This window comes from Lithobates pipiens, unplaced genomic scaffold (genome assembly GCF_037356315.1).
Source record: "Lithobates pipiens isolate NorthernLeopardFrog02 unplaced genomic scaffold, aLitPip1_a1.2 Scaffold_8, whole genome shotgun sequence".
In the NCBI taxonomy this organism is placed as follows: domain Eukaryota; kingdom Metazoa; phylum Chordata; class Amphibia; order Anura; family Ranidae; genus Lithobates; species Lithobates pipiens.
In genome coordinates, this window is record NW_027507903.1 from 307745564 (window position 1) to 307763299 (window position 17736).

Sequence of the window (17736 nt, forward strand, 5' to 3'; positions counted from 1 at the left end):
TAAACATACAGTATGATGTAATCTTACAGATTACATTGCTGTATGTAAATATTTCACATCCCCGTTGTCCCTAGTGGTCTGCCCAGTGTCCTGCATGCAGTTTTATATAATAAAAACTGTTCTTTATGCCTGGAAACTGGAGATTGTCCATAGCAACCAAAACTGTCCCTTTACATCAAAAATGATTTTAGACCAGCTAGAAAACAGCGATAATAAATTAGAATCACTCGCAGAATTGAGCGATAGCGATTTGTGGGGAGATCCGTCATCAAATACTGAAAAGTAATGACAGTGACAATTCTGCAACTGAGCAAATTTCAGTGTTTTTGATTTGATTACATTATTTAATAATTTTTATTATTGTTATATTATTATTTGGTACAATTATTTATAATTATTTATTATATTATAATTTATGATTTAATTTTTCAAACTTTATCATACCCGGGATGTCTGCTAGACTCTGGTTTGGACAGATTTAAGAGAGTTATTCCTAAGAATTGCAGGACTACAATATAAAACGCCAAATTTTCATGCAAAATAATGGTACTGCTTTTAGCACCTAAAATCTGAAATAATCGTACCGCCAGGGAGGTTAAGTTGAATTTTTATGTAGGTGGGAACGGGTAATCACCGATCACTTCTTGGACCATATAGAGTCCAACACTTTGCAATATTTGAAATAAATTGTAGTGCCTGGATGCAAAGCTTATCTTTTCTGCAGGTTAATGTACAACCCTTTACACCTTGCAATATGATCCAAGAATTTTCATTCATTTTCTCATCTCAAGCTAAAAATGCCCATTTTAAATCAATCAATTTATGCCAAGATAAGAAAACAAAATTTGATTTCACCAGGACTACAGAAAAAAAAAAAGTCTACATTTCATGATCAATTTAAATTAAGTTTGTCCCTGCACTCTAGACCACTTGGAAGATATACTATTAAATCGATTAAATTCAATATTCAGATGAACAAATCCAAACACACTGTTAAACAGCTCTGTCATTACCTTGATTAAAGATTTCTTTGGATAGGGAATAAGTACAGGGCTTGTTCAGTCGATATGCTTTCCTAACGCTTTACATGTATATTAATACGGGGCCTTTTAGAACCACAGTTCAAATAAATGAATTTCAAAATCACTATCATACGGAAAATGAAACATGAAAAATCATAGGTATGTAGTATACCAACTGTACATTTTCAGCTAAGCTTTGATTTTGTCTTAGAAATGGAGCGAAGCTCTCTATTCCTATCAAAAATGGCATAATCAAATTCTTTTATCACTTTTGTAATGAGCGAGAAGCTGCTCTGCAGCGAACAAAAAAACATTGACACAGGACCTTAAAATGGTAGCGCACATATAATAGGACACATTTGGTTGCTTTTCACGTTGTCAAATATCTAAGGAGCAGGTATGAGCTTGGGTGTGTTCAGATGCACTTCTGAACCCACGTGGCTGAGCCCACCGGGAAGCGGTCACCTCTAATTGGCCAATCTTTGCAGCTGAGGCATTCCCTGCCCTAGAGCGGCACATATACAAGGGGCACGCAAGGGTGCTTTCCCACTGATGCAGTCTGGTTTTCTGGCACCATAGGTGCAGCACTGTGTGCCCCCACCTTGCATGCAGGGCTTTAGGTGCGCTGCCAGAAAACACTCCAAAACCGCAGGACCCAACAGAAGTCCATGGCACAGTGAGGCTAAAAACTGTGGGTAAACCACACTGCATCAACGTGAAAGCACCCTATGGCTGCAGGGCACCTGCAAAATATTGGCCAATTACAGGTGAAAGCTTCCTGTTGGGTTCAGCTATGTGAGTTCGGAAGTATATCCAAACTAGTCCAAGTACATGTCTACTAAGGAGTTATCTGTAGGCCAGCAAACTGAAAGATGCATTCGTACAAGAGCAGCATCCACTTATGATTGTGTTTTCTTTTAAACACCTCTATAAACTCCCTATGAAAGTGCAGTTTGGCTTTATCATGGCATAAAATGTGCAGCTTTACCACAATATGCCTAGAAGTCTATACACAGTGGAGCTGGAAAAGAAACAATGGGGTTGATTTACTAAAGACAAAGACTGTGCATGTGTAAAGTGCAGTTGCACTCTGCAAGACCGGAGCTTAGGAATGAGCAGAAGCTTTGCTGACTTCCATCATCGAATCACGTGCAAGCAAAAATGCTGTTTTTTTTTTTATTTTGCTAGCATGTGATTGGGTGCCCTTTTCAAAGTGAATCCTTACCTCCTTTACTAAGTTCTGGAGCAATTGCACGTGTAGAGTGCAACTGCACGTTGCAAAGTGCACTTATTACTTGCCTTTAGTAAATCAACCCCTATATTCCTACTGATGGCCAAGCAAATTCTAGTTCTTGTAGGCAACATGCATACTTTTCCTTTCAAGCATGTTTCATACACACCTTATGCCATGACTGCAAGCCTTAGGCATAATGACAGAGAAAAGCAGCATACCTCTCCCTTACACGGGCTAATCTTCTATTAACCTTTAGTGGATTTGTTGACAGAAATCGCATTACATCTATAGTTGCTTAAAGACACCAAGGACGAATAAAAAGACACCCAAATGCAACATCTTCCCACCAGATATTTACCCCATATCTGTAACGTATTCGTGTCATTTACAAGCTGGTTTCTCAATGACAACCATAGTTGTTCCTCAGCCCTTGATGCTTTCCAGGAAGGACTGCTTTATTGTACGTAATCTTGTAAAAAGAAGAGTAGGGCAGCTTAGTGGTAAGCACCGTTGCTTGCAGCATTGTGGATCTTTTGATTGAATTCCAATTAGGACACTAACTGCATGGTGTTTGCATGTTCTCTCTATGGTTGTGTAGGTTTCCTCTGGATACGTCGGTCTTCTCCCACACTCCAAAGAGATACTGGTGAGTAGATTGGCCCTAGTATGTATACGGTGCTGAGCTAGGGACTTTAGAATGTAAGCTCCTTGTGGGCAGGGACGGATGTGACTGTACAGTATGTAAAGTGAGAGTACATTTTTTGGAGATATATAAATTTCTGTAATGAATACTAAGGTCTTTTTTCTTTATCGAATATGATAGCATAGCTGAATCTTTGGTGATCAAATTCTTTCCTTTGAAACAGGCAACATACTTTACGAACGCAAGCAGTAAAAATGACTTTGGATTTCTGTGCAACCACGTCACTGCTAAAAGTCTGATGGGACTGGCAAGAAAGGTGTTAAAGTAGGTTGTACTATTCAAACAGCACAAAGAGGAGGTGCGTGGCTCTGTCTTGTGCATTACATCCCTCTTCCCTCCCTCCTTGTGATGTGCGTAGGACTTAGCTTGATGCTCTGGGAACACAAGCTAAATATATCTCTCTAATTACAGAAAGCAGCTGGTACCTACAGTGGCTCTTTCCTCTACACTCTCACTGTCTGTTTGCATTACGTAAAGCGGGAGGTAACTGATACAGGTTTGCAGGAGTTTATAAGCCAGTAAAGCGATACAGAAAATAAAAAAAAAATCAGTTATGCTTGATTTACATTACAACTATACTGGTGGGAAAATATCAAATACATAAAAAAAAAAAAAAAAAAAAAAGGTGCCTAAAATCGGATTCACACGTGTACATTCCAAGTATCATTCTGCTGGTTGCGAATTTAAAAAAATGCATATTTAAGTAAATGAGGACTAGTAGCTACTAAAATAATCCACAATGGACAAAATACTTTACCAAAAGACCTGATAGATGTGTATTAAAAGCGAAGAGTAACAGATTTTCTGAAACCTAAACAAGCATTTTTTTTTTTTTGTAATAATGTTGCAGATCCATAAGTTGGTTAAAGTGGTTGTAAACCCTTACAAATCACTTTGACCTACAGGTAAGCCTAGATTAAGGCTTACCTGCAGGTCCAAGAAATACCTCCCAAACCTATACGGTTTAGGAGATATTTACCCGAAGACAGCGGCGCGCAGGCGCACTGAGCGTGGCATCCTCAATGACGAAGATGCCGCGCGTCTCGGCTCCCGTGCGCATGCGCGGGAGTGACGTCATCGCGGCTTCGCCAAATGACAGCTTCGGAGCTGCGAGACCCCACCGAGAAGATGGATGCGCCGAACTACAGGGGACAGCGGTGACATCGCTGGCTCTTGTGTCAGGTAAGTGACACATAATGGGCTACTATGTGATGCATAGTAGTCCATTATGCTTTACCTTTGCAGGGAATGAAAGAGGAAGTAAACTCATCAGGGTTTACGTCCTCTTTAAGGAACAAGAACGTAAAACCATGGCACATTACTCAGCACACCAAGTATCAAATCAAACACCTGGAAAACATAAATTGGAACTACCGGAAGATATACAATTTTGTGTCACCACATGGCAAGGGCCACCTATTGACTGAATACAAGTGCATAAACTTTTAGACCCCTTTCGCACTGGGGCGTTTTGCAGGCGCAACAGTGCTAAAAATAGCACCTTGCAAAGCGCCCTGAAAGAGGCGCTCCTGTGTCTCCAATGTGAAAAGCCCCGAGTAATTTCACACTGGAGCGGTGCGCTGGCAGGACGCAAAACAAAAATTCCTGCTAGCAGCAATCATTGGAGCGGTGTGTATAACACTCCTGCCCATTGAAGTCAATGGGCAGCGTGGCTATACCGCCGGAAAAGCACTGCTGCAACAGTGCTTTGCGGGTGGTTTTAACCCTTTCTTGCCCACTAACAGGGGGTAAAAGCACCCCCACTAGCAGCTGAACATTGCCGCAAAATTGACAGTAAAGCGCCGCTAAAAATAGCAGCTCTTTACCGCTGACGCACCCAACGCCCCTGTGTGAAAGGGGCCTTAGAAAAGACAAATCGTTAATATGGTCCCATGATCAGTTATTAAAGCTATTGAGGAGGACACTTTTTTTGTGTGTCTTATATTTGAGGTCCAGGTCAATAGGAAGAGGTCATTTGGGACTTCAATTCAGGAAAACGTGGCAATTCTTAGAGCAGTTCTACAGGGTTCTTTGGTCACTTGAAAACCACAATCATTCAAAGAGGAAAAAGGGAATGATTTGTGGGCAACCAAAGAAATCTTTATAACAAGTTGAGTACTTTTGAACCACCACTGCTCCACTAAGTTGTTGTGAATCCACATGGGATTAGAAATTCAACAAGGGTCAGTACATGCCACTTTAACCATCTTTTTCATGGAATAATGCAATTATGTATGCAAATAAAAAAAAGTTTGGAATTCTTTTTCAGTGTGCTACTTTTTAACCCAGATAATGTGGAACTCTAGGGTTCCTCCAGAGGTTGCTAAGAGTTCCTCGAGCAATAAGCAATTTTTTCCTCTCAGATGAGTAACCACCGACACCAAAGATCTGTAGCTATATGTAGGGGGGGGAACCTCCCAATGACCACAAATTAAGGAGCATTATTATCCCCACTGACCATCACACTAGTGTACAATGAGTTGAAAATATATTGTATTTATCGGCATATAACACGCACATAAATTTTAAGAGGGAAGTTTCTGGGGAAAAAAAAAACACACATTTTAAATAAGGAACTTTGAAGCAAAACAAGGGTCAGTGCCCATCCGCAGCCTCATCATTGACATCAATGCAGCCTGATCAATGCCCATCTGCAGCCTCACAAGTGCCATTTCCATCAATGCAGCAGCCTCGCCATTGCCATCAATGCAGCCTAACCGATGCCCATCTACAGCCTAGAGGGGACAGGGAGGGGGCGAGACGAGCGCCGACAGATTACATAAAGTGAGACTCTCCTATGATAGACAGAACAGTGGTCCAATGGAGGCCCAGGAGATGGGACTTCCTATTACAGAGGCCGCCAAGTAAACAGGAGATTCTCACTGTATGCAATCTGACGGCGCTTGTCCCGCCCCCTCCCTGTCAGCTAAAATTTAAGTATTGGTGTATAACACGCACATGCGGTTTGCACCCGATTTTTATGGTGAAAAAGTAAGTGTTATACGCCAATAAATACAGTAATTGTTTTTAGCAGAGGTTTCTTAAAGCCAAAGTTTTTTCAAAGGTTCCTCCATGTTAAAAAGGTTGAGAAAGGCTGCGCTACTCAATTGTTTTTTCAAAAAATGATCATGCTCATTCTTCTACATAAAGGCTCGGTTGGGTTTATTTACTAAAGGACGACATTTTCCACTTTGCCAATAATCCTGACTCACTTTGATCATTCAATCAAGAGAATAGCTTTATAAGAAAAAAAAAGAATTTCTTTGCACTACTGAATGATTAATGCAAATACAGCTTCACTGAGCCAAGTAAAAAACATACTACCTTAGTAAATCAACCCCACTGACCAAGTGATTTATGTATTGTGTGACCACTAGATAATGACCATCTCTTGTAGACCAGAACTCAGACCTCACAAATTAAGCTCCTCTTCAGCACATTAATTGCTCTATAAACATGAAAATCTTGAATTTAACCAAAAGTCATGAATCAGCCAAGTGCTGCCACTGATTGCAGCGTAGTAAGCCATTTAAAAAGTACATCTTCCATATTTGCCATGTTTTCCGAGACAAAGGCATTGTGATAGGATAGCACTTTCTACTGCTTAATGCAGATGATAAAATCCAAGGCTTTCAATGGAAATTACTTTCATGCTCTAGGTCTTCGCATAATTTTTTTTCTTGCACTTTCTAAATACAAGTTGGAATTTCATTAGCTGTTTCTGCAAGATTAGATTTATTTATTTATTTTCCCTTGTGTTCCCCTGTGTCAGAAGAACGTCACTCTATAGAGGTTTACTACAGCAGCCTTTTTGTACATAATGATTTTACTATAAAGTATAGTGCAAAATACTGCTGTTGACACATTTTTCCTGTAATGAGGTCTTCTTTCTCTGCAGATGCTAATATATTGAAAACTGATGATGCCAGCAGAATATAAGTAAAGTAATGTCCCAGTATAAACAATTTGGGTTTCCCTCAATGTCACATGAAGTCCAAGCATGTTTGATAGCTATGAAAGCAACAGTAAATGCTAGGTCAGTAGTTTGTCAATAGGAACTGAGTGATGCCAAAAGGTACAGGCATAACTTTCTGGATGTATGTCATGTTTAAAGAGAATGTAGAATGTATTTATTTTTATAAGTACTGTATGTTTCGGCTCATTGCAATATTTACCTTAAAGGGGTTGTTAAGCTAGTGCATTGTTGGTTCACTTACCTTTTCCTTCGATTTCCCTTCTAAATATTTTTTTTTCTTTGTCTGAATTTCTCACTTCCTGTTTCTCCTCAGTAAACTTCACACCATCATCCGAGTGGTGTTTAGTCAGCCAGAACAGCTTACTGAACAGCTTACTGAGGAGGAACAGGAAGTGAGAAATTCAGACAAAGAAAACAAAGGGAAAAAAACATTTAGAAGTAAAATCAAAGGAAAAGGTAAGTGAATCAACATCGCAGTAGCTTAAAGGAACCTATTTAGAAAATAAAAAACAAACCTTTACTTTAAGTCTCCGTTCACACGAGTGCCATTTCAGATGCAACATGACAATGGTGATTCTGGGGACCGTTCTCAAAAACGCAACTCAGCATGGCATGATTTTCCGACAACATAATCCGATCTGACTTTTTCGGTTGGAATTTCCGACCGTGTGAATGGGGCATTAGAGTTTCCTTCACTGGAATCAAGAGGCCAAGCCCAACCCCCAAAAAACAACTCCCCCACCACCAAATGATTTGGACCAGTGCACAAAGCAAGGTCCATAAAGACATGGATGAGCGCGTTTTGGCTGGATGAACTTGACTGGCCTGCACAAAGTCCTTACCTCAACCCGATAGAACACCTTTGGGATTAGTCAGAGCCTTCTCGTCCAGCATCAGTGCCTGACCTCACAAATGTGCTTCTGGAAGAATGGTCAAACGTTCCCATTGACACACTACTAAACCTTGTGGACAGCCCTCCCAGAGGTGTTGAAGCTGTTATAACTGCACAGGGTGGGCAACTCAATATTGAACCCTATGGACCAAGACTGGGATGCCATCAAAGTTCATGTGCGTGTAAAGGCAGGCAACCCAATACTTTTAACAATATAGTGTATATTGGCAAATATGGCTGCCCCAATATACATATATAATTACAAATCATACATCGAAAAAAGCTTTTTAAAACAAACCATTGATAAGGTTTGTCATAATCAAGCTGAGCTCTACGTGTTTATCTAAACATAGATTCGACTATGCATTTTCTGGAAGGTGTGTGTGGGGGGATAGAGCAAGCAAATTAGCAGGGGTACATATAGTCACTGGAAACCATTGCAACTGTTTGCTCTGATTGCTATTCACAAAACTCTCCCACTCGGTTCAATTATAACCCAAAAATAGAGCTCTAAAAATATACATATATAAAAAATTCTAGTCGCGAAGAAACTGTGACTAACAGTTCACATGCACACATTCAAAATGCAAATTAAAAGCAAGCAAATCTGATTACTTCCCAAGATAAAAAAACAAAAAACAAAAAAAAAAAAACAGAGGGCTTAATGGGAAAGTAGGAGAGTGGGAAAGGTTTCCTAAAATATAATGCCATCAGGTTACATTTAAAGTAGAAAGAAAAATGTTCTTTTATTGATTAAATGGTTTTAGCCCTATGTATAGAACTGCAAGAAAAATCTGTAAGACGGCTTTTTTTCCAATAAAAAAACCTGAAAAGTTTTTCAATATACTTATTCAGGGGCAGTACGTGGTGGTATTTTTCTGGTCTCCAAAACTGTTAAGGCAATCTAAACCCAATAGACTAGCACTGACCAGATACTGCAGTGACGGTCATTGTATTCTACACCTGTGATTTCAAGGTTTATTGGTCAGCCTTTGGCGGCCTTTATCAAACTTTTTACTCCTGAGAAACACCTAAACTTTCCTGGTATTGAATAACTCTTGGCAATTTAAAATCAGGAAAAAATGTTCCCCTTACATTGGTGGTCAGGAGGAAGAGTAGTGGCCAAAATCCCACCTAAGCCCAGGTTCACGCTGATCTGAGGGAATGAAGCCGTGCGAGTTCAGTTACGAATTCAGCGGCGATTTTACAGACATCTGTGTGGGTTTCATGCTCAGATGTCTATGGAAAAAAATTGCAAAAAGTAGAACAGAAACTACTTTTTGAAATCGGTGCAGCACCGCAAATGTAGCGTCGCACTGATTAGGACGCTGCCATTGCCGGCAATTGCCACCAATTTGATATGTCAAATCACACCAGTGTGAACCAGGGCTTAAACACGGTTAAAAAGACAATTGTTGGCATGCAGCTAGCTTTGCCGAGTGGCACTGGCCCAGGAACAATGCTGGTACCATAAAATGGAAGGTCAATCCACTAAAGCTCACGTAACCCCTTTGAAGAAACCCTAGGTGTCTACAAAACCCTGGTTGAGAATGGCTGGTCTATGGATTACCAATAATTACAAAAGTAGAAATTGCCCATGTGAGAAATTTTCATAGAATTAAAATTTGTTTTGGTAACACGAGTAAATGATGTCTTTAAATTGGTAAGTGAAGGAAGCTGGGGATTATAAACCTTGAATTAGTGGCACAGCAACATTTTGGGATATCTAATTATGAAGATCCTTATCTCAAGTCTATGTTTTAAAATAATACAAAAAGAGCAAAAACATTATTTTTATTTTTTTTTATTTTGGCTGCTACAGAACTTAATATACTGCCATGCTGGGGCGCCTGAGGAGGAAGACATACTAATATATTAATGGTGGATGGAGCACTTGCCCCTTCAGCTGTAGTGCTAGAGCTAATCACTTGCTTTGATATCTCCAGTAAGTGGCCTGGTTGATTTGACCAAATTAAATTACATTCTTTTTAATGAAATGTAAAAGCTGAAACTGTAGGGCAATCAATTGATTAGCTGAACCAGTCGCTGCTTCTGTTTGAATATACAAGTGGTTTGCATGAAGTTGTTCCCGCTAATGTAAATACAGAATCTCCAGCAGAGAGAGTTATACAGGTATATTTAGCTATATATGTAATATGACAAGTAACATTAAGAAAAATAACCTCTAGCGGATTCTCTCTCAAGGTATGTGTAACATTGACTGTTAAACTGCTCAACATTATTTTTCATACAGTTTGAACACAGGCCATTTGTTAGCTGCACTTTGCCCCCATTTCCTCAGATGGCAGCTAAGGCCTATCACTACGAGTAAGAGTAGAGCTTGGCTAGCACAAGTAGGGGAAAAGTGAATATTGTGAAGCAATTTGCAGTAATTACTAGGCTAGACACCATTTGGCAATGTTCATTTCCTTCTCCAACTTGGGCAATGGAGACAGCTGACACATCGACATCCACAGAATGGTGCCTGGACCTATAAATTCTTCAAAAGTAATGTATATACATTTATACACCAACGAACACTGCCCAGAACAGTAACATCTTTTGGCGAGTGCAAAAAAGTAACTAGACCTTTCTTTAAAGTGGTAGTAAAGCCCGCTTTGTTATTTTTACCTAAAAAGGTAAGCCCGTAATAAGACTTATCTGTAGAGTAAAATGAACATCTTCTAATACGTGCACCGATTAGGAGATATTCGCTGATGTCACCGGCGCATTATGGACCTTCAGAGCTTCTTGCCAGAACCGAGGGCTCCCGCGCTCGCGTGGGAGTGACATCATCGCAGTTCCGATCACTCACAGCGCCAAAGCCCACAAACCCAGAAATAAGGCCGGGGGAAGAGGTCAGGCCTCTCATCGGTGACAGTGCGGCACTGGAAGGGCTTTGTTCTAAGGTAAGTATTTCATAATGTGCTTACTAGTACATTATGCCATTATCTTACATGTGTTTGTTTTCCATTCTGCAGTGGTTTACTACTGCTTTAAGAAAAGCAGTCAATGATTAATATAAAATCATCAGCTGTAATTCTTTTCGTTTCACAGACCCATGAGTTTTGGGTAACATACCCATCATCATTTGACATTATACTTTACATGAAATGCATATCAAAAATATCTATATACTCAGCTACACAATTAAAACCCATAACCTCAAAAGTAGACCAGTACTGGTATCTAGTTACAAGGTAAATCTGAATATATGTGTTATATCTTAACTGTACAAACTAATATACTGTAGATCTAGCTATAATTGTGCAGGGCAAGGGCCCACCTAACTAGAATTGATTTGCTTAGGCAGGCCAGCACATTAAAGAATTTTGGTAAATCGAAGAGATTGCACAGACTAATAAATGTATGAATAATTTAAAAAGAGTACGGTAATTTAAAGTGGAACTAAAGTGTAAAAACAACAAACTGAGCAGGCAAGCCATTTATCACAGAAGAGATATGCCATGCCTTTTCTGTGCTAAATAAACTTACCGTATATACTCGAGTATAGGCCGACCCAAATATAAGCCGAGGCACCTCAGCTCAAGGTTCACTGCTTGAGATACATCAATCTGTACCAGCCAAAGACCTGACCTCAGAAGAAGCCTGGGTTAGCATTAGCAAGGGTCCTTCCTAGAGGTCAGATCGTTGGACCCGGATGAGTATATATGGCATTAGTTCCGCTTTAACCACTTGCCGCAAACCGTCGTTGCCATACGTCAGTACTTTGATGAAGAATACCGGGGTTATGGCAGCAGATAATATAATAAAGATTTGATTTTGGGTTTAATATTGCTTTAAGCCTAGCATTTAAAAGAGCCAAATAGCCTAACGGCCGCAGGGTGCATTTAGGACTACCCTAAAAACCCAATGATTTGTGTGGTAAGAGTACCATGCACTCGCCCACAAGTGTTCAATGCCCAAGCAGTCAAATCACCACATCCGAGCACTCTCAGATGGGTGGCACAAGTAATGCCCAAGTTAATACTGACTTTCAGAAAGTCAGAGCTTGCAAAGAATTGTAGATGTTCCCAACAAATTTCATCTGTTGTTCAAAATACAGTCAACTCATGTTTTATAATATCCGAACAGACTGTGCTTAGCTCACTTATCAAGGTCATGTAACACCACCTTTTTATGTTATGAAATAATTTCTTATGCAAATGCCACTCCTTATTTCAACACCTAATCAATGGGCTGGTTCTACACATAAATCAATATATATAATATTTAATAATAATTATAAATCAAAAACTGAAGCCTCCACACCACTATACAGCACAGAATATTTGAACTGCAATGCTAAAATCTGCTAATTATTTTTCAAATAACTCTGAATGTGGACTTGTACGTCTCAGAAAAAAAAAAAAAAATCTTTAAAACCTTTGTGACACTTCTGCAACAGAAAATTTCCTGCACTTTTGGTTTATAGTTAAAACCTCTGCAGTCCCAGAGGTCTTTTAGCAGGAGCAAACATGCTGCTCACATATGACATACTATACACTACCAGCAATTTAGAACTATTCCTTTAGCCAAAAGTTCATTTTAACAACTTAAGGATCTGGCCTCTTTTTGACACTTGATGTTTTCAAGTTAAAATCATTTTATTTATTTTTTTGCTAGAAAATTACTTAGAACCCACAAACATATATTTTTTCTAACAACCTAGAGAATAAAATGGCGCTCATTGCAATACTTTGTCACACCGTATTTGCGCAGCAGTCTTACAAGCACACTTTTTTGGGAAAAAAATACACCTTTTTGAATTAAAAAAATAAAAACAGTAAAGTTAGCCCAATTTTTTTTATATTGTGAAAGGTAATGTTATGCCGAGTAAATTGATACCAAACAAAATTGTGCCCGCTTGTGGAACAGCAACAAACTTTTCCCCCTTAAAATCTCCATAGGTAACGTTTAAAAATTTCTACAGATTACCAGGTTTTGAGTTAGAGGAGATCTAAGGTTAGAATTATTGCGGCTATATCTCACGTGTCGTTCGAACACCGTTTTCATATGTGGGTGCTACTCACGTATGCGTTCGCTTTTGCACTCGAGCTCGGCGAGGCACTTAATTTCTTCTAATTTTACTTTTAATTTTTTAATTTGACAAGGTCTTTAAAAAATAAAATAAAAAATTGGGGCACTTTTATTTCTATTACAAGGAATGTAAATATCCCTTTGTAATAGAAAAAAGCATAACAGGACCACTTAAATATGAGATCTGGGGTCAAAAACGCCTCAGATCTCATATTTACACTAAAATGCAATAAAAAAATAAAAATAAAAAGTCATTTGAAAAAAATAAAAATATATTCTCCTTTAAGAGTCGCTACCTCCCTCCCATGCTATGGAGCCGAGCGAGGGCCATCTTCCCTTCAGTCGGCAGCCAGGCATCCACGGGAAAGGACGCAATAGTCTCAGCCACTACCGGTATGCAGCGGAGACGACTGAAGCGTGGCGGGAGGGGGGTGGGCACTTCTCCAGCTGCCGATAAAAGTGATCTCACGGCAAATCTGCTGCGGAGACCACTTTTATCTTACAGAGAAACGCACGCCATTCCTGAAAATACCAGGGTTATGGCAGCAGCTAGCTGCCATAACCCCGGTATTTGGTGTCAAAGTGCAGTTGCAATCTGCAAATGCAGTTGCTCCAGAGCTTAGTAAATGATGTAAAGCTTCACAAAGAATAACTAATCACGTGCAAGGAAAAATAAAACCGCATTTTTGCTTGCACATGATTGGATGATGGAAGTCAGCAGAGCACTCCGTCATTTACTAAGCTCTGGAGCAACTGCACTTGCAAAAGTGCACAGTCTATTTGCCTTTAGTAAATCAATCCCTTTGAGTCACTGGCTTAGCACAAGAATGCAGGATTGGCGGTTTGACTTTTGTCTGACCTTATTTGTTCTATGCCTATCCTGGTTCATGACTCAAGTATATAAATCAGAGGTGGGGAGGAAATTAATATTTTCACAAGGTTAGAAATTCCTCTGAATGCAGGTTTCCGTTAAAAAAAAAAAAAAAAAGTGTAACTCCAGGAAACTTGGAAATTCAGGATTTGATCATTCTATCCAGTAATTAGTGCAATCAAACAACTATTCTATACAATTTTACTTACAGTATACGCATAATATACATAATCTAGAGTTTTAAAAGGCTCAGTGCTTCAGGCTGGGACATCAACCTCTTGCCACAATTTTTGTACTGGGCAGTAATACTCTCTGAAAAATACTTAGGACAGTGCCCCGAACCAGGGAATACTTAGATTATGCATACGCCCATGTGCATGAGCCCTATGTCCAGGGTCATGCTCATGTTTATGCAAGTATCCACACTATGGGCAGCTGTGTACATGACCTGTGGCACCCAGGTGCTAAAATACAGCCGTAGTTTATGCTATATGGCCATATACGCCCCTTATAAGCCCTAAGACCCTTTTCACACTCATGCAATTTTGGGCGCTTTTGGGCTGAAAAACGGCTTCCACAGTGCTTTCACACTGAGGCGAGGCGATGCACTGGTAGAACATTAAATAAAACTCCTGCAAGCAGCATCTTTAGTGCGGTGAAGGAGTGCTCCTTGCATCTCATTGAAGTCAATGGGCATCACCTCCGAACCGCCAGTAAAGTGCCGCTGCAGTCATTTTAACCCTTTTTCAGACGCTAGCAGGGGGTTAAAAGCACCCGATAGAGGCCAAAAGCCTCCGTAAAAACTACAGTAAAGAAAAAAAATAGAGGGACTTTACCACCGGCACCCCAGTGTGAAAGCAGCCTTAGTCTGTGGGGTTGATTTACTACAACTGGAGAGTGCAAAATCTGCTGCAGCTCTGCACAGAAACCAATCAGCATGCAGGTTTTATTGTCAAAACGTAACTGAACAAGCTGAAGTTAGAAGCGGATTGGCTACCATGCACAACTGCACCAGATTTTGCATGCTCCAGTTTTAGTGAATCAGCTGCATTTCTGTAGGTTCAGATTTAGGGCCTTAGAAAACAAAAGAAATTTGAACCCTTAAAGTGGTTGTAAAGGCCAATTTTTTTTTTGCCTTAATGCATTCTTTTCATTAAAAGAGAAGTACTTTTTAAAAAAAAAAATCATATTTACCTAGGTGGGTGCAGCATCAGACCAATGCTGCATCAGTCCCCCAACGTCTGCACTGAGAACCGAGCCACTGAACATCGCCGATGGCTCGATTCTCACTCCTCCCCGAGCGGTGAGATGCTGCCTGTTAGTCACCATCTCTCCTGCTTTGATCCTCCACGCTCATTGGAGCGCTGATCTGTGGAGGGTTGGGGAGAGGCCATCTCAGTGACTCAGTATCAGTCAAGGTAGCTGGCGGACCCAGATTTCAGAAGTCGTGATGACGCGCTGCCTCGACTTATAGCAGTGACATCAGCGAAGAGCGGACTTCAGACCGTTCTCCATTGAAAATGGGTCACAGGAGTGCAAAACTAATTGCACTCCTGTGACCCAGAAGAGAAGCCCAGCCCAAAAAGCTCAGGCTGGACTTCTTTAAGGTAAGAAACCTTTTAGGAGCATCTCTCCCCCCCCCTTACCTTCCATGAATACTTACCTGAGCCCAATCCCAGTCCAGAGCTGTGCCCGAGGGCAGCGGCTTTGCTCTCTCACCCTCCTCCCTGAACTCAATGAGAGCAGGGGGAGCCATTGCCTTTTGCTGCTTTTAATCAAATCCAGTGAGAGAGTAGGGGATGGGGCCGAGCCACCCTGTGTGTGTCAACAGACGCACATAGTGCGGCTTGGGATCGAGCCTGCATTAGTCCCACCCCCAGCAAGGCACTTGCTAGGGGGGTACTCAAAGGCAGGAGGAGCCAGGAGCACTGGCCCAGAAGAGGAGGAACAGGGCTACTATTTGCAAAACCATGCCACAGAACAGGTAAGTAAATCTTGTTCATTATTTTAAAATAAATCCTTTAGAGCCCTTTCACACTGAAAGCGCCCGAGCGTCGGTGGTAAAGCTTTACCGTTGTTTTAACAGCACTATTCGGCCGCTAGCAGGCGGTTTTTACCCCCTCTAGTGGCCGAAAAAGGGTTAAAACCACCTGAAAAACGCTGCTGCAAAGGCGCTTTGCTGGCGGCGCTGCTCATTTATTTCAATGGGCAGGGGCACTTTAGGAGCGGTGCAAAGAAGCTGCTTGCAGGACTTTTTGCGACACCCTGCCATGGCAGCACCCCAGTGTGCAAGCACTTGGGCATTCACACTGGGATTGCAGCTGAGGCTTTTTTCAGGTGCTATTTGTAGCACTAAAGAGCCTGAAAAACGCCTCCAGTGTGAAAGGGGTCTTACATTCACTTTAAGTATCAGGGAGCAGAAAGTCAATATACAAAACACTAGGGCTAACACTGCAGATAGGCTGAATCAGGGAACGAGTACTCGCGCACAATTTCCATTTTGTTGACACGCACACGCCGCTCTTCATTTCAAATGGCACCCAACGTAACGACTCCACAGATCTCCAACACATGTGTGCTGCTCAGAGTTACAAAAATACCGTATGTACATTTTTGGGCAATGCACGTAATGGCAACGCAACAGTGCAAATCCAGCCAAAAGTGGAAGGCCTTTTTTGCTGCAAACTCGAACATAAAAAGTCTACACCTACTATCAGTGCTACGCATGTATCCATTTAAAAATAAATAAATAAATAAATAAAAGGACCAGCAAGAAAAATTGCAAACCAGCCATATCTATGCTAAAAGCTTCTAGATGTCTGCCGAACTACTCAAAATATTTGGGGCGACAGGCTTCTAAAAGGAACTTGGACCTCCAGTTTAAGTGCATCGCGACCCAAACTTAATTTGCATTATAAGCCGCCAGCACCAAAGTGACAAAACACAACAAACACAGCGGGGACCTCTAAATATAGGTCAAAAGTGTTTGATCTAAATCAGCTTACCAGTCAATGTAATTACGACTAGCCCGCATATGCCTCGTAGTAATTCCCTACTACACTGCAGTCTGTAATTCTTTGAAAAACAGCGCGCCTTTAAAATATGGAAGTGGGGGTAGGAAGCGGAATCATCAATATCGGTATGATAGATAGCTGTGTAATGTCCTGTGTGCGGCTCTCTCTGAAAGCCTTGTTAATGCAGCCTACAAACCATCTGCTTGGTTTTAAGGCTTACAAAATGCCCACATTACCCAGTGAGAACTCTCATTAGAAAGATGAGGGATGGCAACAACATTATTGTAATCTCTAATGTAACCATTTGCTGTAGGGCTGTACACACATAGTCTTGATGCAGATTGTTTATTAGCCCACCTAGAAGCACAGCCTGCCTCTTTGGGTCTGGCATGGCCACAGCGCATTTAAATAATCTGAAGCCCTAGAGGGACTGAACAACAAAAATGCTTTTTGCTCTGGAATACGAAGACAGCTTTGACAGAACATTTACAGAGCATGACGACATTTTTATTTAATGCATACAGCTAGATTACTGGTAACATTTTTATTCAAAACGGATGCGTGTAACGTATGGCTACTTTTTTTTTTGGCATAAAAGTGGACCTGTTACCTCCAGTCAACAGTACGTTGTGTTTTACTTAACCACTTCCATACCAGGCCTGTTCTTGCCCCCCTCCACTACATGTAAAAATCACCAAAATTACTCAGAACCCCCAAATGTAATTTTTTTTAGCAGAGACCCAAGGGAATAAAATGGTAGTCGTTGCAATTTTTTATGTCACACTGTATTTGCGCTGCAATTTTTCAAAAGCGTTCTCTTTTTGGGAAAAAAAGGTTTCATGAATTAAAAAAAAAAAAACACTAAAGTTAGCCAGATTTTTTTGTATAATGTGAAAGATGATGTTACGCCAAGTAAATAGATACCTAACATGTCATGCTTTAAATTTGTGCACACTCACGTAGAATGATGGGGCAAACTTTGGT

At 40.6% G+C, this 17736-nt stretch overlaps 1 protein-coding gene across 3 annotated transcripts in view; it reads right to left on the reverse strand.

Moving 5' to 3' along the window:
* Positions 1-17736, reverse strand: part of PPARGC1B (PPARG coactivator 1 beta) — a 144003-nt gene that overhangs the window by 43207 nt on the left and 83060 nt on the right. The window lies entirely within an intron of this gene.